A 21,465-nucleotide genomic window follows, 5' to 3' on the forward strand; every position below is an offset into this window, starting at 1 on the left:
TGATGGATATCCCATTTACCCTGATGTGATTATTACAAATTGTATGACTGTATCAGAATATCTCATGCACCTCATAAATATATACACCTACTATGTACCTATAAACAAAAGTTTAGGCCGGGCAAGGTGGCTTATGCCTGTAATCTCAGCACTTTGGGAGGCCGAGGCGGGTGGATCATAAGATCAGTTCAAGACCAGACTGGCCAACATGGTGAAACCCCATCTCTACTAAAAAATAAAAAAATTAGCTGGGCATGGTGGCTCATGTCTATAATCCCAGCTACTTGGGAGGCTGTGGTAGGAGAATTGCTTGAACCGGGACCCAGGAGGCAGAGGCTGCAGTGAGCCAAGATCGCGCCACTGCACTCCAGCCAGGGCTACAGAGCGAGACTCCATCTCAAAAAATATAAATAAATAAATAAATAAAAGTTTTAAAAAGATGCCCCAACCATCACACACAGTTATAAAATAGCAATGACATAGCTAACATTTATAGCACTGGCTACATACTGCCGTGTAACTGCTTTATACATATTCACTTATTTAATCTTCAAAATAATCCTGTGAGGCAAATATTACTAATAACCTCACTTTGCAGCCATGGAAACTGAGGCACAGAGAGATTAAATATTTCTCAAGATCATACATGAAGTAAATGGCAAAGACACAATTTGAATACAAACTATGCAAAGAATATTGAGCCTCATACAGTGAGACCAACTGATTTAAGAAAAAAAACACTGTGTGAACACTGCATAAAAATTATTCTATCATTCAAGATGAGAGTTGGGTGAAAAAAATTAATTGTATCAAGGAATAGTAATCATGATCTTGCATGTATCTAACAACATGCTCTTATAATAGAGAAAACAAAAACTGACAATGTAAGGCAAATATGACAAATCTATGTTCTTTATTTTTTTTTTTTTAAAACAGGGTCTCGCTCTATCACCTATGCTTGAGTGCAGTGGTGTGAACTCAGCTCACTGCAGCCTCCCACTCCTGGGATCAAGCAATCCTCCCACCTCAGCCACTTAAGTAGCTGAGACCACAGGTGTGCACCACCATGCCCAGCTAATTTTTGTATTTTTTGTAGAGATGGGGTTTCACAATGTTGCCCAGGCTGATCTCAAATTCCTAGGCTCAAGCAGTCTGCCTGTCTTGGCCTCCCAAAGTGCTAAGATGACAGACATGAGCCACTGCGTCCAGCCCTAAATCCATTATCTTTATGAGACATTTTAACACATCTCTTAAAAACTGAAAGCTTGCTGGGCACGGTGGCTCAAGCCTGTAATCCCAGCACTGTGGGAGGCCGAGGCGGGTGGATCACGAGGTCAAGAGATCGAGACCATCCTGGTCAACATGGTGAAACCCCGTCTCTACTAAAAATACAAAAAATTAGCTGGGCATGGTGGTACGTGCCTGTAATCCCAGCTACTCAGGAGGCTGAGGCAGGAGAATTGCCTGAACCCAGGAGGCGGAGGTTGTGGTGAGCCGAGATCGTGCCATTGCACTCCAGCCTGGGTAACGAGAGAGAAATTCCGTCAAAAAAAAAAAAAAAACAGGCCGGGCACGGTGGCTCAAGCCTGTAATCCCAGCACTTTGGGAGGCCGAGGCGGGTGGGTCACGAGGTCAAGAGATCGAGACCATCCTGGTCAACATGGTGAAACCCCGTCTCTACTAAAAATACAAAAAAATTAGCTGGGCATGGTGGTGCGTGCCTGTAATCCCAGCTACTCAGGAGGCTGAGGCAGGAGAATTGCCTGAACCCAGGAGGTGGAGGTTGCGGTGAGCCGAGATCGCGCCATTGCACTCCAGCCTGGGTAACAAGAGCGAAACTCCGTCTCAAAAAAAAAAAACAAACTGAAAGCTTGCTGGGCACGGTGGCTTACCCCTGTAATCACAGACCTTTGGGAGGCCAAGGCAAGCAGATCACAAGGTCAGGAGTTTGAGACCACTGACCAATATGGTGAAACCCCGTATCCACTGTGAATACAAAAATTAGCCAGGCATGGTGGTGTGCACCTGTAGTAGTCCCAGCTACTCAGGAGGCTGAGGCAGAAAAATTGCTTGAACTCGGGAGGTGGAGGTTGCAGTGAGCCAAGATCATGCCACTGCACACCAGTTTAAAAAAAAAAAAAAAAAAAAAAAACAAAAAACAAAAAACTGAAAGCTCAAGAAGATAAGAAATTAGTAAGATCAATAACAAAACTGGCATGCTTTATGCAATCTTTCTTCATCAAAGGCAGGCATTTATTTTTTTCAAGTATATATGACAAAATTTACCAAAATGCTTCTAAACAAAAATTATAGGAGGTCATAGTTTTGGATTGAGTTCCTGCACTGGGCTTCAAAGAACAAGACTAAAAATGAAAACGGAGTTGCCAGGCATAGTCAATCACACCTGCAATCCCAGCACTTTGGGAGGCAGAGGCAGGCAGATCACCTGAGGTCGGGAGTTCCAGACCAGCCTGACCAGAATGGAGAAACCCCAACTCCACTAAAAATACAAAAAGTTAGCCAGGCATGGTGGCATATGCCTGTGATCCCAGTTACTTGGGAGGCTGACGCAGGAGAATCGCTTGAACCCAGGAGGCAGAGATTGCAGTGAGCCAAGACCACACCATTGCACTCCAGCCCAGGCAACAAGAGCCAAAAAAGAAAAAAAGAAAATGGAGTTACCCGTGCTAAAGTTCTACTAAGTCATTGTTCCACTAAGTTATTATCTGACCTTCCAAGAAATCAGGTAAGAGAGATAACACCCAATTACCCAAACTGGTCATCTTCAATCTTCAATTGGTATGGTAAAGTCCCTTGACTTTAACTCTTACACAAAAGAAGTAGCTTGAAGTAAGTTGATGTTAACAAATTAGTTACTTTTCTTTGGTTTTATACCCTGTCTTTGCATTATAAGAACTTTGTAAGGGCTAACAATATACTCTCAGGTCTTTGCTTCTACTTTTTTAAGCCCTTCTCTGTCTATAAAGCAAAATTCTTCTGCTCAGCTCATTGGTACGCTTATTCTATTTTAGGAAATGAAGTGTTGCCGAACTCTAGAATAACAATAAAGGCAATTTAAATCTTTAAATTTCTTGTCATTTTGTCCTTTAACAGATCCTGGCAGCCACAAAGGGACCTGAAGGAAACTGCTGAAGACCCTGACACTCTTGGAGAAACACAGAAAGGCTCTGCTAATTCCTTTCTGGAGGAGAATCTGTCTTCTCATGGAGCCTAAAGAGTTGAAGATGGGTATGTTGGCTTACAGCTGTAATACCAACACTTTGGGAGGCCGAGGCAGGTGGACTGCTTGAGCCCAGGAGTTTGCAATAGCCTGGGTCATACAGTAAAACCCATTTCTACAAAAAAATATGAAAATTAGCTGGGTGTGGTGGTGTGCACTTGTGGTCCCAGCTACTTAAGAGGCTGAGGTGGGAAGATCACTTGAGCCCAAGAGATCAAGGCTACAGTAAGCCATGATTGCAACACCGCAATCCAGCCTTGGCAACACAGTGAGACCCTATCTAACACAAACAAACAGAAAAAATAGAGTTGTGAATAAATCTCTCTCAGGTCTGTGCTCTGCTCTCCTTTGCCTTTGATTTCTCTGATCTCTTTGCCTTTTGGGGTACCAAGGGTTAGTTTGTGCCATGAGAGAGCACTTGACGGTGAGGCAGCTAGGGTTAGTTTGCTGTAGCATGGCACATGACTTTTGGGTTTGTAGTGAATGACAACTCACTAGCAAGGGTTGCATCTTTTTGCTTCCTCTTTAGAGACATTTCATGTGTAGTTCTAAAAAAGGCTTGAGCCAAGCCCCCAAGAATATGGCTGGACAGAAATGTGGATTGTACCTCACTTGCTACTACTATATGGATGGACAGAAATACAGGTTGTATTATATTTGTGGTTAAAGAGCTACAGTTTTATAAGGCACAATCACCCAAAAAGTTCTTAAGATAATCATCCACTGACTTATACTTCTTGGACAAAAACTGAGCTTATGGCCTGTAACCCATCTACTAAAAAGTAAGCAAATTAGACAATACTTTTTTTTTTTTTTTTGAAACAGAATTTCGTTCTTGTTGCCCAGGCTGATCTTGGCTCTCCGCAACCTCTGCTTCTCGGGTTCAAGTGATTCTCCGCCTCAGCCTCCTGAGTAGCTGGGATTATAGGCATGCACCACCACGCCCAACTAATTACGTATTTTTAGTAGAGACAGGGTTTCACCATGTTGGTCAGGCTGGTCTCAAACTCCTGACCTCAGGTGGTCTGCTTGCCTCAGCCTCCCAAAGTGCTGGGATTACATGCGTGAGCTATCATGCCTGGCCCTAGACAATACTAATTGTTTACCCAATACCAATTTTTCTCTTGTTCATGACTGAAAGAACCTCAATCTGGCAATATTCCTTGCAACTGGGAGAATCCATGTAATATAGTGCTAGTAAAAAGATGCAAGTGGGAATTGCTACATGGAATTTCTGGGAATACTATTGCTTTCTTGATAAAATTGTACTTTTTGCTTCCCCCTTATTACAGCTGGAGCAGAGACATGATGCTTATATCAAGAGTAGTTATTAGGGATGCTCAACCAGTAAGTATAATGCAAATACTCAAAAAAAAAATTTCCGAAATCCAAAACACTTCCGATTCCCAGCATTTTGGATAAGGTTTATTCAACCTTTTACTAGCCACCAGTAAAAACCTTATTTGAAGGAGTCAGAGAACACTTCCCAGAGAAAGTCGTCCTTCAGTTTTCTTAAAGGATCTAGAAATAGAAATTCCATTTGACCTAGCAATCCCATTACTAGGTATATGCCCAAAGGATTATAAATCGCTCTATTATAAAGACACATGCACATGTATGTTCACTGCGGCACTGTTTACAACAGCAAAGACCTGGAACCAACCCAAATACCCATCAATAATAGATTGGTCAAAGAAATGTGGCACATATATACCACAGAATACTATGCAGCCATAAAAATGACGAGTTCATGTCCTTTGTAGGGACATGAATGAATTTGGAAACCATCATTCTCAGCAAACTGACACAAGAATAGAAAATCAAACACCGCATGGTCTTACTCACAGGCGGGTATTGAACAATGAGAATACGTGGGCACAGGTAGGGGAACGTCACACACTGGGGCCTGCTGGGGAATGGGGGTGGCTAGGGGAGGGAGAGCAGGTGGTGGGGAGATTGGGGAGGGATAAAATTGGGAGAAATGCCTGGAGAGAGCAAATCACCATGGCATGTGTGTACCTATGCAACAATCCTGCACCATCAGCACATGTACCCCAGAACTTAAAGTACAATTAAAAAAATAATAATAATAAGAAAGAGCTTGTCAAATGGAACAAGCTCAAGAAGGACATACTGAGCAAGTATAAAAGCATGTGCAGAGGCTAGAGGAATAAGAGCATGGGATATTCTAAGGAATGGTGAGAATCTGGGTTTGGCTCAAGGCCTGGTGGGTACATACAAAGGAATTGCAAGCCTGTGATGAGTCTAGCATGGAAAGCAAGAAACAGAAAATATAAAAGATTTTTAGGACAAGGCACAGTGGCTCATACCTGTAATCCTGGCACTCTGGGAGGCTGAGACAGGAGGATCACTTAAGCCCAAGAGTTCAAGACCAGCCTGGGAAACATGGCAAAACCCCATCTCTACAAAAAAAAAAAAAACCATTATCCAGGCATGGTGGCACATGCCTGTGGTCCCAGCTACTTGGGAGGCTCAGATGGGAGGCTCACTTGAGCCCAAGAGGTTGAAGCTGCAGTGGGGAGGTTGAAGCTGCAGTGAGCAGAGATCACGCCTCTTGCCTGGGTACAAAAAAAATAGAAAGTATGAATTGGATTGTTTATATCACAAAAGGGTTATAAACAATCCAATTGAGGGGATGGATCCCCCATTTTCTATGATATGATTATTATGCATTGCATGCCTATATCAAAATAACTCATGTACCCCCCCATAAATATATAAACCTAATATTGTACCCACAAAAACTAAAACAAAAAAAAAGAAGGCCAGGCGCAGTGGTTCACGCCTGTAATCCCAGCACTTTGGGAGGCCGAGGCAGGCGGATCATCTGAGGTCAGGAGTTTGAGACCAGCCTGATCAACATACTAAAACCCCGTCTCTACTAAAAATACAAAAAATTAGCTAGGCGTGGTGGTACATGCCTGTAATCCCAGCTACTCAGGAGGCTGAGGCAGGAGAATTGCTTGAACCCAGGAGGCACAGAGAAGAAGAAATACTTCCTACATCAGCTCTGGAGCAAATGCAAAATGTACTGAAAATGACCAAAAACACACTGTTGTGTGTGAACCTTAAGTATCAATTCACACACCCCAAAACACTGAATTTTCCCAGGAAAGCTTTGTCTCTGAAACCTCTTGTACCTCAAAGGGATTACAAAACCAGATAAATGCAACAGGAAAAATAATAGGAAATTTAGCAAGAAGTAGTTTGAGAAGCAATAAGGATATGCAATGAAGACCATTTCCAAAGTGCAGAGTCCCAAGAAGCATTGAACTGTTATTATCCTTTTTGTCCCAGGCTTTTCAATGCCAAAATCTTTTTAAAAGGGTGGTAATTCAAGATCAAGATAATGGTAAAATAAAGAAAAAAATGAAAAAAAAAAAAAAAAAAAAGAGTGGTAAGAGGTGGGGAGGTGAGTTCTTTTCCCTCTTTATTCACTCTTTTGTAAATTCCTGCACTATGGTTTCAGCCCCTTGGAATATATGTTTGGGAGATTTGGCAACTTTCCTGACCGTTAGGAACCTATCTCTGACTGCAGCTCCACTCTCTTGCTATTTTGTTGTTGTTGCTCATTTAAGTTTGAATTGGACAAATCTTGTATTACATTTCTTTTCCTCTTCTCTACACCTTCCCCAAACAAAGAGACTCAAGGTTCAGTTCTTGTTGTTCTAGTCTTCTCTATTCACAGTCTTTTCCTTGACTGTTTCTGACATTGAAAACATTTTCTGATGGTAAAAATGGTCTCAATAACAACAACTTTATGTCAGAGAAGTATTGCACAATTAAGCATTTTCTCTACATTTGTTCTTTCTTAACCTTATTCTTTTTTAACTGATATATAATATGGAGTACATATGACATTTATTTATTTATTTATTTATTTATTTATTTATTTATTTATTTTGAGACGGAGTTTTGCTCTTGTTACCCAGGCTGGAGTGCAATGGCGCAATCTCGGCTCACCGCAACCTCCGCCTCCTGGGTTCAGGCAATTCTCCTGCCTCAGCCTCCTGAGTGGCTGGGACTACAGGCGTGAGCCACCATGCCCGGCTAATTTTTTGTATTTTTAGTAGAGACGGGTTTCACCATGTTGGCCAGGATGGTCTCGATCTCTTGACTTCATGATCCACCCGCCTCGGCCTCCCAAAGTGCTGGGATTACAGGCGTGAGCCACCGCGCCCGGCCGTACATATGACATTTTTTTACATGAATAGATTGTGCAGGGTTCAAGTCAGGGTATTTTGGGTTTCCATCACCTTGAGTATTTACCGTTTATTTATTTGATTATTTATTCTTTTTGTGAGACAAGATTTCACTTGCCAAGTCTGGAGTACAGTGGCGCAATCATGGCTCATTGCAGCCTTGAACTCACAGGCTCAAGCAATCCTCCCACCTCAGTTTCCTAAGTAGCTGGGACTACAGGCATGCACCACTACACCTGACTATTTTTATTTCTGTAGAGACAGGGTCTTGCTTTGTTGCCCAGACTGGTCTTGAATTCCTGGCCTTAAGTGATCCTCCTGCCTTGGCCTTCCAAAGTGCTAGAATTACAGGTGTGAGCCACCACACTAGGCCGAGTATTTATCATTTACATGTGTTGGGAACATTTCAAGTTCTTTCTTCTAACTACTTAGAAATATATATATTTTTATTGCATTTTAGGTTTTAGGGTACATGTGAAGAACATGCAGGATTGTTACATAGGTACACACATGGCAGTGTGATGTGCTGCCTTCCTTCCCATCACCTATATCTGGCATTTCTCCCCATGTTCTCTCTCCCCAACTCCCCACCTCCTGCTGTCCCTCCCCTATTTCCTTATTTCCTCCCTACAGACCCCAGTGTGTGATGCTTCCCTCCCTATGTCCATGTGTTCTCATTGTTCAACACCCAACTATGAGTGAGAACATGCAGTGTTTGATTTTCTGTTCTTGTGTCAGTTTGCTGAGAATGATGGTTTCCAGGTTCATCCATGTCCCTACAAAGGACACAAACTCATTGTTTTTTGATGGCTGCATAGTATTCCATGGTGTATATGTGCCACATTTTCCCTGTCCAGTCTACCATTGATGAGCATTTGGGTTGGTTCCAGGTCTTTGCTATTGTAAACAGTGTTGCAATGAACATTCGTGTGCATGTGTCCTTATAGAAGAACAATTTATAATCCTTTGGATATATACCCAGTAATGGGATTGCTGGGTCAAATGGAATTTCTATTTCTAGGTCCTTGAGGAATCGCCACACTGTCTTCCACAATGGTTGAACTAATTTTACACTCCCACCAACAGTGTAAAAGTGTTCCTATTTCTCCACATCCTCTCCCGCATCTGTTGTCTCCAGATTTTTTAATGATCGCCATTCTAACTGGTGTGAGGTAGTATCTCAATGTCGTTTTGATTTGCATTTCTCTAATGACCAGTGATGATGAGCATTTTTTCATATGTTTGTTGGCCTCATGTATGGCTTCTTTTGTAAAGTGTCTGTTCGTGTCCTTTGCCCACTTTTGAATGGGCTTGTTTGTTTTTTTCTTGTAAATCTGTTTTAGTTCTTTATATACATTAATAATGATAGTCACTCTACTCTTCTATTGAATATTAAAACTTTATTTTTATTTGTTTGGAGATGTAGTCTTGTTCTGTCACCCAGTCTGGAGTGCAGTGGTATGATCTCTACTCACTGCAACCTCCACCTCCCGGATACAAGCAATTATCCTGCCTCAGCATCCTGAGTAGCTGGAACAACAGGAGCATGCCGCCACACCCAGCTAATTTTTTTTATTTTAGCAGAGACAGAGTTTCACCATGTTGCCCAGGCTAGTGTTGAACTCCTGAGCTCAGCCAATCCGCTCACTTCAGCCTTCTAAAGTGCTAGGATTACAAGAATGAGCCACCGCACCCAGCGTTTTTTTTTTTTTTTTTTTTTTTTTTTTGAGACCAAGTCTTACTCTGTTACCCAGGCTGGAGTGCAGTGGCACAATCTCGGTTCGCTGTGACCTCCTCCTCCTGGGTTCAAGTGATTCTTGTACCTCAGCCTCCCAAGTAGCTGGGACTATAGGCAGGTGCTCGCCACATCCAGCTAATTTTTTTTGTATTTTCAGTAGAGACAGGGTTTTGCCATGTTGGCTAGGCTGATCTCAAACTCCTGGACTCAAGTGATCCGCCCTCTTTGGCCTTTGGTCTTTGTCTTTTTGATGGTAGCCATTCTAACTGAGGTAAGACAATATATCATTATGATATTGATTTGCATCTCCCTGATTAGCATTTTTATGATGTTCGGCATTTTTCATACACCTATTGACCATTCATATATTTTCTTTCAAGAAATTTCTGTTCATGTCCTTTGTTCACTTTTAAATGGGATTATCAGGGTGGGGGGAGATGGTTTTTGATTTTTTACTGTTGAGTTGTTCAAGTTCCTTGTATATTCTAAATATTAGCCCCTTTTTGGATCAATAGTTTACAATTATTTACTCCCATTCAAAAGGTTGTCTCTTCACTCTTTTGTTTCCTTTGCTGCGCAGTTTTTTAGTTTAATATAGTTCCATTTGCCTATTTTTGGTTTTGCTACCTATGCTTTTGAGGTCTTTGCCTAGACCAATGTCTTGAAGTGTTTCCTCTGTTTTCTTTTCCTTTATTTATTTTTTCTTTTTTTGAAACAAGGTCTCTCTCTCTTTCTCTCTCTCTCTTACCCAGGCTGGAGTGCAATGGCTCAATCACAATTCACTGTAATCTTGAACTTCTAGCCTCAAGCAATCCTCCCACTTCAGCCTCCCAAGTAGCTGGAACTACAGGTGTGTACCACCATGGCTGGCTAATTTTTTATTTCTCTGAGTCAGAGTCTCACTCTGTTACCCAGGCTGGAATGCAGTGGTGTGATCACAGCTCACTGCAGCCTCAACCTCCTGGGCTTAAGCAATTCTCCCACCTCCCAAGTAGTTGGGACTACAGGTGCACACTACCATACCCAGCTAATTTTTTTATATTGTTTGTAGAGACAGGGCTTCACCAGGTTGCCCAGGCTAGTCTCAAACTCGTGAGCTCAAGCAATCTGTGTGCCTTGGCGTCCCAAAGTGCTAGAATTACAGGCATGGGCTACTGTACCCAACCAAAATTTTTTTTTTCTAAAGACAGGGCCTCACTGTGTTACCCAAACTCATCTTGAACTCCTGGGCTCAAGCGATCTTCCTGCCTTAGCCTCCCAAAGCACTAGGATTATAGGCATAAGCCACTGTGCCCTAATTTTTTTTTGGGGGGGTGGAGACAAGGTCTATGTTGCCCCAGTATTTATTATTATTATTATTATTATTTTGAGATGGAGAGTCTTGCTCTGTTGCCCAAGCTGGAGTGCAGTGGCACAATCTTGGCTCACTACAACCTCCACCTCCTGGGTTCAAGTGATTATTCTGCCTCAGCCTCCTGAGTAGCTGGGACTACAGGTGCACACCACCACGACCAGCTAATTTTTGTATTTTTAGTAGAGACAAGGTTTCACCATATTGGTCAGGCTGGTTTCGAACTCCTGACCTTGTGATCCACCCACCTCAGCCTCCCAAAGTGCTGTGATTACAGGCATGAGCCACCACGCTCGACCTTTTTTTAAATTTTATTTTATTTTTAAGACTCAGAATAACATGCTGAAACCCCTATGCTTTCTTCTAGCAGTTTTGCAGTTCGGGTTTTTACATTTAAGTCTTTAAACTATCTTGATTTGATTTTTTTTTTTTTATTTTTGAGACAAGAGTCTCACTCTGTTGCCCAGACTGGAGTGCACTGGCATGACTGGATTTGATTTTTGTATATGGTAAGAGATCTCCATCTCTTGAAATGAAACTGGTCTCCAGTTTCATTCTTCTGCAAATAGATATACCATGTTCTCAGCACCATTTATTGAAGAAAGTATCCTGTTCCCAGTGTATTTTCTTGATGGCTTTTTTGAAAATTAGTTGGCTATAAAAATGTGGATTTATTCTGTTTCATTGGTCTATGTGTCTGACTTATACTAATACCATGCTGCTGTGGTTACTATAGCCTTGTAATATATTTTGAAGTCAGGTAGTATGATGCCTCCAGCTTTGTTCTTTTTGCTCAGGACTGCTTTGGCTATTTGGGCTCTTTTTTGGTTCCATACCAATTTTAGGATTGCTTTTTCTATTTCTGCAAAAAATGACATTGGTATCTTTTTTTTTTTTTTTTTTTTTTTTTGAGACAGAATCTCATTCCATCACCCAGGCTGGAGGGCAGATACTAGCTCTTTTAGTTTATACATCTTTGAACCTCAATTTTCTTATTTATAAAATGAAAGTGTAACTACTTATAAGATTGTTATAAATACTATGCAAGGGAGAAAATGTGTATAGGTTCTTAATACAGTACCTAGCTCAAAGAAATAGCTCCATAGATATTAGCTGCCTATATAATAGAAATAACTAGCCCTTAAATAGGGTGAATTATTTATAACATTATTCTAAGTGTTTTACATATACTAGTTCATTATATTTTCTCAAGAACTCTATAAGGTGGATATTGTTACAATTCTCATTTTGCAAATGAGGAAATGGAGTCACAGAAGTCAAGGTAAGAAAGTTTTTAAGTGGTACAGCCAAGACTCAAAACCAGCCAGACATGGTAGCATACACCTGTAGTCTCAGCAACTCAGGAATCTGAGATGGGAGAATTGCTTGAGTCCAGGAGTTCAAGACAAGCCTGGGCAACACAGCAAGACCCTATCTCTCAAAAAAATTTAAAAATTAGCCAGGCATGCTGGTGGTACATGCCTGTAGTCCTAGCCATTCAAGAGGCTGAGGCAGGAGGATCACTTGAGCCTAGGAGTTCCAGGTTACAGTAAGCTAAAATTGTGCCACTGCACTCCAGCTTGGGCTGGAGAAAAAAGAAACTTTTCTTTTTTTTTGAGACAGATTATATTGCTAGGTCACCTGGGCTGGAGTACAGTGGCATGATCTTGGCTCACAGCAACCTCCGCCTCAAATGATTCGCATTCCTCACCTCTGGAGTAGCTGCGATTATAGACATGCACCAATACACCATTTTGTAGAGATGGGGATTCACCATGTTGGCCAGGTTGGTCTCAAACTCCTGGCTTCATGTGATCCCCCACCTCTGCCTCCTAAAGTGCTGGGATTACAGGCGTGAGCCACTGCATCTGGCCAAGGCCCCCCCAAGAAAAGGTATCATTGCTCCAATAAAAGTCTGTGTAAAACAGACAGAAGGCACAAAGGAGGGAATGATCAATCATGCTAGGAAAAATATGATAATGGTAAGAAAACAAGGCATATCATTTCATATAATCATCAAAAATAAAATCACATCTAAAAAATAGTGGGGCTGGGGGCTGGGTGCGGTGGTTCACGCCTGTAATCCCAACACTTTGGGAGGTCAAGGTGGGTGAATCACTTGAGGCTAGGAGTTCAAGACCAGCCTGGCCAACATGGTAAAAACCCATCTCTACTAAAAATTAAAAAATTAAAAAAAAAAAACAGTCGGGAGCTATGGCTCATGCCTATAATCCCAGTACTTTGGGAGGACAAGGTGGATGGATCACCTGAGGTTGAGAGTTCGAGACCAGCCTGACCAATGTGAAGAAATCCCATCTCTACTAGAAATACAAAATTATCTGGGCGTGGTAATGCATGCCTGTAATCCCAGCTACTCAGGAGGCTGTAATCCCAGCTACTCAGGAGGTTGAGGTAGGAGAATTGTTTTATCCTAGGAGGCAGAGGTTGCATGCCATTGCACTCCAGCCTGGGCAACAAAAACAAAACTCCATCTCAAAAAAAAAAAAAAAAAAAAATTATCTGGGCGTGGTGGTGCATGCCTGTATTCCCAGCTACCCAGGAGGCTGAGGCATGAGAGTCACTTGAACCTGGGAGGCAGAGACTGCAGTGAGCCACAATCGCACCAGTGCACTCCAGCCGAGGTCAGAGAGCAAGATTCTGTCTCCAAAAAAAGAAGAAAAAAAAAATACTGGGCTGACCTAAGATCAAATTTGAACTGCCATGTAAAACTGAGAGACAATACATCAAAAATAGAAGTTGTTATTTCCTTGGTGTACTAGGCGTTGCACAAAGTGCTGTATATGTTTCATTTGATCTCTGTAACACTACAAGGTGGATATTGTTATACAGTACAGCTAAAAGAACACAAATTTTGTGCTTATCTTAGGTTCATATTTCTTTATCAAGTCTCTCTTTTTCACTCATTCACTAACACAGATGCACATATACACACACTGGTTCTCTCCTCTCTCTTGCTACTCCTATTGAGGTTCCTTTGCCAGTTTTTCCTTCCTTTATTCACTCTTTTTTTTTTTTTTTTTTTTGAGACGGAGTTTCACTCTTGTTACCCAGGCTGGAGTGCAATGGCGCGATCTCGGCTCACTGCAGCCTCCACCTCCTGGGTTCAGGCAATTCTCCTGCCTCAGCCTCCTGAGTAGCTGGGATTACAGGCACGAGCCACCATGCCCAACTAATTTTTTTTTTGTATTTTTAGTAGAGACAGGGTTTCACCATGTCGACCAGGATGGTCTCGAACTCTCGACCTCGTGATCCACCCACCTCGGCCTCCCAAAGTGCTGGGATTACAGGCTTGAGCCACCGCGCCCGGCCTGTTATTCACTCTTAAATGTTGGAGTTTCTCAATGCTTGGTCCCAGGCCCTCTTCTATTTTTGGTCTATTTCCAGACCTTGTATAATCTCATTTATATCCATGGCTTCAGTTACTCTACTGTTGTTGTGTGTGTGTGTGTGTGTGTGTGTGTGTGTGTTCTGTTTTTTGTTTTTGAGATGGAGTTTCGCTCTTGTCACCCAAGTTGGAATGCAATGGCACAATCTCAGCTCACTGCAACCTCTGCCTCCTGGGTTCGAGCAATTCTCCTGCCTCAGCCTCACAAGTAGCTGGGATTACAGGTACCTGCCACCACATCCAGCTAATTATTTTGAATTTTTAGTAGAAATGGGAGTTTTACCACGTTGGCCAGGCTGGTCTCAAACTCTTTACCTCAGGTGATCCACCCACCTCAGCCTCCCAAAGTGCTGGAATTACAGGTGTAAGCCACTGTGCCTGGCCTAGCGTGTGTGTGTATATGTTTTATTTTTTGTTTTTTGAGCTTTTTTTGAGACAGGGACTCACTCTGTGCCAAGGCTGGAGTGCAATGGTGCAATCTCAGCTCACTGCACCCTCCACCTCCCAGGTTTAAGTGATTCTCCTGCCTCGGCCTCCTGAGCAGCTGGGATTACAGGCATCTGCCACCATGCCTAGCTAATTTTTGTATTTTTAGTAGAGATGGGTTTTCGCCATCTTGGACAGACTGGTCTTGAACTCCTGACCTCAGGTGTTTTATCCACCTCGACCTCCGAAAATGCTGGGATTCCAGGCATGAGCCACCACAGTCAGCCATGTGTGTATGTTTTTAAGAAATGGCATGTCTCATCACATTGTCCAGGCTACTCTCAAACTTCTGTCCTCAAGCAATCCTGCCACATCAGCCTCCCAAACTGCCAAGATTACAGATGCAAGCCACTGAGCATGGCTCAATTACTCCATTTTAATGGCTCTTAAAACTACATTTCGGGCCGGGCACAGTGGCTCAAGCCTGTAATCCCAGCACTTTGGGAGGCCGAGGCGGGTGGATCACAAGGTCAAGAGATCAAGACCACCCTGGCCAACATGGTGAAACCCCGTCTCTACTAAAAATACAAAAAATTAGCTGGGCATGGTGGCGCATGCCTGTAATCCCAGCGACTCAGGAGGCTGAGGCAGGAGAATTGCCTGAACCCAGGAGGTGGAGGCTGCAGTGAGCCGAGATCGCGCCATTGCACTCCAGCCTGGGTAACAAGAGCGAAACTCTGTCTCAAAAAAAAAAAAAAAAAAAAACTACATTTCCAGGTTGCAGTGAGCCATGATCCCGCCACTGCAATCCAGCCTGGGTGACAGAGTAAGACCTCATCTCAAAAAAAAAAAAAAAAAAAAAAAATAGCCGGGCGCGGTGGCTCAAGCCTGTAATCCCAGCACTTTGGGAGGCCAAGGCGGGTGGATCACAAGGTCAAGAGATCGAGACCACCCTGGCCAACATGGTGAAACCCCGTCTCTACTAAAAATACAAAAAATTAGCTGAGCATGGTGGCGCGTGCCTGTAATCCCAGCTACTCAGGAGGCTGAGGCAGGAGAATTGCCTGAACCCAGGAGGCGGAGGTTGCGGTGAGCCGAGATCGCGCCATTGCACTCCAGCCTGGGTAACAAGAGTGAAACTCCGTCTCAAAAAACAAAACAAAACAAAAAAAACACACTGCATTTCCAAGCCAGATCTGTCTTCTGAGCTCCAGATTTGTATAAGCAATTATTTGTTGATCATTTTCATGTGGAGGACCCATAAGTACCTCACACTTTAGTACAAATCTGAAATCATCAAATGTGCTTTTCCTTCAGGATTTAAACATCATTGCTCAAACTTAAAATCATCTTTCAATCTTCTTTTCCTTCAACATCACATCAGCCATTCACCAAATGCTACAGATACCACGCTCTAAATCTCTCTCAATTTTTTTTTTTTTTTTTTTTTTTGAGACTAAGTTTCGCTCTTGTTACCCAGGCTAGAGTGCAATGGCCGCGATGTCGGCTCACCGCAACCTCCGCCTCCTGGGTTCAGGCAATTCTCCTGCCTCAGCCTCCTGAGTAGCTGGGATTACAGGCACGCACCACTGTGCCCAGCTAATTTTTTTTTTTTTTTTTTTTTTTTTTTTTGAGACGGAGTTTCACTCTGGTTACCCAGGCTGGAGTGCAATGGTGGCGATCTCGGCTCACCGCAACCTCCGCCTCCTGGGTTCAGGCAATTCTCCTGCCTCAGCCTCCTAAGTAGCTGGGATTACAGGCACGCGCCACCACGCCCAGCTAGTTTTTTGTATTTTTAGTAGAGACGGGGTTTCACCATGTTGACCAGGATGGTCTTGATCTCTCGACCTCGTGATCCACCCGCCTTGGCCTCCCAAAGTGCTGGGATTACAGGCTTGAGCCACCGCGCCCGGCCCCCCAGCTAATTTTTTGTATTTTTAGTAGAGACGGGGTTTCACCATGTTGACCAGGATGGTCTTGATCTCTTGACCTCATCATCCACCTGCCTCGGCCTCCCAAAGTGCTGAGATTACAGGCGTGAGCCACTGCGCCCGGCCTAATATCTCTAAATTTTTACAAGCTTATTTAAATTGGTAAATTTTACCCAGGTGAGGTAGTGCACGCCTGTAATCCCAGAACTTTGGGAGGCCGAGGCAGGTGGATCACTTGAGGTCGAGAGTTCAAGACTAGCCTGGCCAACATGGTAAAACCCTGTCTCTACTAAAATACAAAAATTAGCCAGACATGGTGGCACGCACCTGTAATCCCAGCTACTAGGGAGGCTGAGGCAGGAGAATTGCTTGAACCCAGGTGGCGGAGGTTGTAGTGAGCCAAGATCATACCACTACACCTCAGCCTATGTGACAGAGTGAGACTCCATCTCAAGAAAAAAAAATTGGTAAAATTTAAAATATGTTTAATATTTCAAATAATTTCACTTTTTTCCATCCTCACTGCCAAGCCCCCTACCCCACCTGTGATACACAAATCACATCACATCTTTCAACTGGACCACTAACAAACTGAATCTATTCTTACCCTCTCCAATTCATTTGATGTCTTGCAATCAGAGCAATCTTTTTAGAAAGAATATCAGACAGAACACATTATGCCCTGCTTAAAAGCAAGTCCTGTAAGATAAAGTCCCAAATCCTTCTCCCTGAGGACCTCTATAAATGATGAGATCTTCAACAACAAGCCTCTGCTTACCTCTGCAACATCATTTCATCAATCACCAGTCTCTCCTTCACCATCTGCTCTGGCCATCCTGGACTTCTTTCAGACCCTCAGTTGCACCTCAGACTTCACTCATCTAAGCCTATGAACAGACTGTTTCTTCTGCCTAGAATGCTTATCTCCAACCTACTCCTTTTGTAATGAAATGTCACCTGGCTAATTGCTAAGTACTCTGCAGGTCTCAGTTTAAACTTCACTTTCTCAGGAAGATCATCTCCCTCCTCAAATTAGATTATGTTCTTTTTGTACTCCCACTGTCATCTGTGTGTGGTTACAGACTCTAGGTTGCTCCCATGGTTCCCACTTCCTAGTGTTCATGCTGTTGTATAGCCCTCCTCCCCTTAAAGATAAGCAGAATCTGTGACTTCCTTCTAACCAACACAATATGGTAGCCTGAGCAACATAGCGAGACCATCTCTACCAAAAAAAATTTTTAATTAGCCGAGTGTGATGGCAAGTGCCTGTAGTCCCAGCTATCTGGGAGGCTGAAGTGGGACGACTGCTTGAGCCCGAGAGGTCAAGTCTGCAGTGAGCTGTGATCATGCCTCTGCACTCCAGCCTGGGTGACAGAGCAAGATCCTGTCTCAAAAAAAAAAAAGGCAAAGGTGATTTTAACCTAAATCAAAAACATTTGTTTAAAAATTAACTGTAGGGGCAGGGCGCGGTGGCTCAAGCCTGTAATCCCAGCACTTTGGGAGGCCGAGGCGGGTGGATCACGAGGTCAAGAGATCGAGACCATCCTGGTCAACATGGTGAAACCCCGTCTCTACTAAAAATACAAAAAATTAGCTGGGCATGGTGGCGCGTGCCTATAATCCCAGCTACTCAGGAGGCTGAGGCAGGAGAATTGCCTGAACTCAGGAGGCGGAGGTTGCGGTGAGCCAAGATCGTGCCATTGCACTCGAGCCTGGGTAACAAGAGTGAAACTCCGTCTCAAAAAAAAAAAAAAAAAAAAAAAAAAAAATTAACTGTAGGGCTAGGTGTGGTGGCTCATGCCTATAATCCCAGTACTTTGGGAGACTGAGGTGGGCAGATCACTTGAGTTCTGGAGTCTGAGACCAACCTGGGCAACATGGTGAAACCCTATCTCTACAAAAAAATATAAAAATTAGCTGGGTGTGGTGGCATGTGCCTGTGGTCCCAGCTACTTGGGAGGCTGAAGTAGGAGGATCACTTGAGTCCAGGTGGTTGAGGCTGCAGTGAGTGGAGATCACACCACTGCAGGTGACAGAGTGAGATTCCTGACACTCTCATTTTCTGACTTTAATGAATCAGGCAACCACATTATGTGCTGTCAAAGTCAAAAGGCCATAATGGCAAGGGACTGAAGGCAGCCTTCATCGAGAACTTGAGGCCCTCAGTTCAGTGGCCTGCAAGGAACTGAATGCTTCCAACAACCACATGAAGTTAGTAGCAGATCCTTCCCCAGCTGAACTTCACATGAGAGAGTAGCTCTGGCTGACACCCTGACTAAAGCTTTGAGAGACCTTGAAGAAGGCAATCCAGTTAAGTCAGACTGGGACTCTTTACCTAGAGAAACAGACATAAAAAAAACGTGCTCTTTTAAACCACTACATTTGTGGTAATATTGCTTTGATGTTGTGTTTTTCTGTTTTTTGAGACAGGGTCTCCCTCTATTGCCCAGGCTGGAATGCAGTTGGTGCAATCTCGGCTCACTGCAACCTCCGCCTCCCAGATTCAAGCGATTCTCCTGCCTCAACCACCTGAGTAGCTGGGACTACAGGTGCCCACCACCATGCCTGGCTAATTTTGTATTTTTAGTAGAAATGGGGTTTCGCCATGTTGGTCAGGCTGGTCTCGAACTCCTGACCTCAGGTGATCCACCCACCTCAGCCTCCCAAAGTGCTGGGATTACAGGGGTGAGCCACCATGCCTAGCCTGTTGTTTTTTAATAGAGACAGTCTTGCTATGTTGCCTAGGCTGGTCTTGAACTGCTGGCCTCAAGCAACCCTTCTGCCTCAGCCTCCCAAAGTGCTGGGATTACAAGCGTGAACCACTGCACCCAGCCAAATTGCTTTTTTTTTTCGAGACAGTCTCGCTTTATTGACCAGGCTGGAATGCAGTGGTGCAATCTCGGCTCACTGCAGCCTCCACCTCCTGGGTTCAAGTGATTCTCCTGCTTAAGTGTCCTGAGTAGCTGGAATTACAGGTGTGTGCTACCATGCCCGGCTAATTTTTGTATTTTATATTTTTAGTAGAGATGGGGTTTTACCATGTTAGCCAGGCTGCTCTCAAACTCTGACCTCAACTAATCCACCTGCCTTGGCCTCCCAAAGTGCTGGGATTACAGGCGTGAGCCACCGTTCCTGGCAAAATTGTTCATTTTTAAAGAGAGACTTTTATAGTATGTGAATTATTTCTCACTAAAGCTGTTTTTTTTTTTTGTTGTTGTTGTTTTTAATTTATATTGACACTTCGTTCTGGGATGAGATTCCAGGTTTTACACTTTTCATGATACATACCAACAGATTTATCTCATAGATAATGAAGTGTACTTGAGTTATCTCATGAGACTAGAACAATCTTTTTTTTTTTTTACAAGATTTCAAGGTAGGAGACTTTCAAGGAAGTTTCCAATTATACTCCCAAACAAAACTAGGACTATTATAAAAAGAAAGCAAGAGCCTTTCACTGTATCCCAACAGAACCAGCCTTTTTTCTTTCTGACATCCTTTAACAACAGAAGCACTCCTAATCTGAAACATTAAACAGATTGTCAGCTACTGCTACACTGCAGCTGAAAAGCTTTTCCATTTCCTAGAGGGTAGAGGCTGGCATAATTATGCCATTTGCTTTTACCTTCTCTCACAAATGCACACACATGTGCCACTCACACTTAAACATACTTCAGCTCTTCCCTAAACAGATTTCCCTAACATTCAAACTGTTCTCATTTTCTTTTTTTGAGATGGAGTCTCACCCCATCGCCCAGACTCGAGTACAACAGCATGATCTCGGCCCACAGCAACCTCCGCTTTCCGGCCTGAAGAGATTCCCCTGCCTCAGCTTCCCCAAGTAGCTGGGATTACAGGTGTGTGCCACCATACCTGGCTAATTTTGTTTTTTGTATCTTTAGTAGAGACGAGGTTTCAACATATTGGCCAGGCTGGTATTGAACTTCTGACCTTGTGATTTGCCTGCCTCGGCCTCCCAAAGTGCTGGGATTCCAGGTGTAAGCCACTGTGCCCGGCCAACTAAGGTCTATTTTTTAAGGATGACTAGATGATCCTAAATTCCAAAACTAAATTATTTTAAAGGAAGACAAATAAACTGGCTAGGGGTGGTGGCTCACATCTATAATCCCAGCACTTTGGGAGGTTAAGGCAGGAGGATCACTTAAGGTCAGGAGTTCAAGACCAGCCTGGCCAACATGGCGAAGGTGCCAACATGGCACCCGTCTCTACTAAAAAATACAAAAAAAAAATAATTAGCTGAGGCCGGGCGCGGTGGCTCACACCTGTAATCTCAGTACTTTGGGAAGCCGAGGCGGGCAGATCATGAGGTCAAGAGATCAAGACCATCCAGGCCAACATGGTGAAACTCCGTCTGTACTAAAAAATACAAAAAATTAGCTGGGCGTCGTGGCATGTCTATAGTTCCAGCTACTCGGGAGACTAAGGCAGGAGAATTGCTTGAACCTGGCAGTCGGAGGTTGCAGTGAGCTGAGAACGCGCCACTGCACTCCAGCCTGGTGCCTGGTGACAGAGTGACTCTGTCTCAAAAAATAATAATAATAATTAGCTGAACATGGTGGCACAAGCCTGTGGTCCCAGCTACTTGGGAGGCTGAGGCAGGCTAATCGCTTGAACCGAGGAGGTGGAGTTTGCAGTGAGTTAAGATCACACCACTGCACTCCAACCTGGGTGACAGAGCAAGCTCCATCTCAAATTAAAAAATAAAAAAAAAAAAAAAAAAAAAGAGGAATACAAATAAACTACATAAATCCACACTCTAAATGTAAAGTAATCCATCAACCAATCTTTATTTTGCTATCTAGGACAACTAAAAGTCCTTAAGTTACCTGCACAATTTGTATCTCCTACACTACAAGTCAAATATTTCCTTTTATTACCACTGATACACTTTTTATTTAACCTGACCTTTAAAGCTCAATAATCATCTGTACTTTGTAATCAAAGATAAAAACTAAACATCACCTAGCTGTGTACTGTAACTATTAGATCAAGAGTTGGCAACTTTTTCTGTAAAGGGTAAAACAGTAAATATCTTATGTTTTGAAGGCCAGGTACAGTGGCTTCTGCCTGTAATCTCAATGCTTTGAGAAGCCAAGGTGAGAGGATTGCTTGAGGCGGCAGTTTGATA

The 21,465-nt window shown here is 43.3% G+C and overlaps 1 protein-coding gene across 3 annotated transcripts in view; it reads right to left on the minus strand.

Moving 5' to 3' along the window:
- The window catches only part of TESK2 (testis associated actin remodelling kinase 2), a 165,022-nt gene that overhangs the window by 97,593 nt on the left and 45,964 nt on the right, over positions 1 to 21,465 (minus strand). The window contains exon 2 of one of the 3 annotated variants that reach the window (XM_010347430.3): positions 5,572 to 5,664. The exons of the other annotated variants lie outside the window; for them this stretch is intronic. The gene's annotated coding sequence lies outside the window, so the exon portion shown is untranslated. The remainder of the gene's footprint in view (positions 1 to 5,571; positions 5,665 to 21,465) is intronic. 3 annotated transcript variants of the gene reach the window in all.

This window comes from Saimiri boliviensis, chromosome 11 (genome assembly GCF_048565385.1).
Source record: "Saimiri boliviensis isolate mSaiBol1 chromosome 11, mSaiBol1.pri, whole genome shotgun sequence".
Classification (NCBI taxonomy): domain Eukaryota; kingdom Metazoa; phylum Chordata; class Mammalia; order Primates; family Cebidae; genus Saimiri; species Saimiri boliviensis.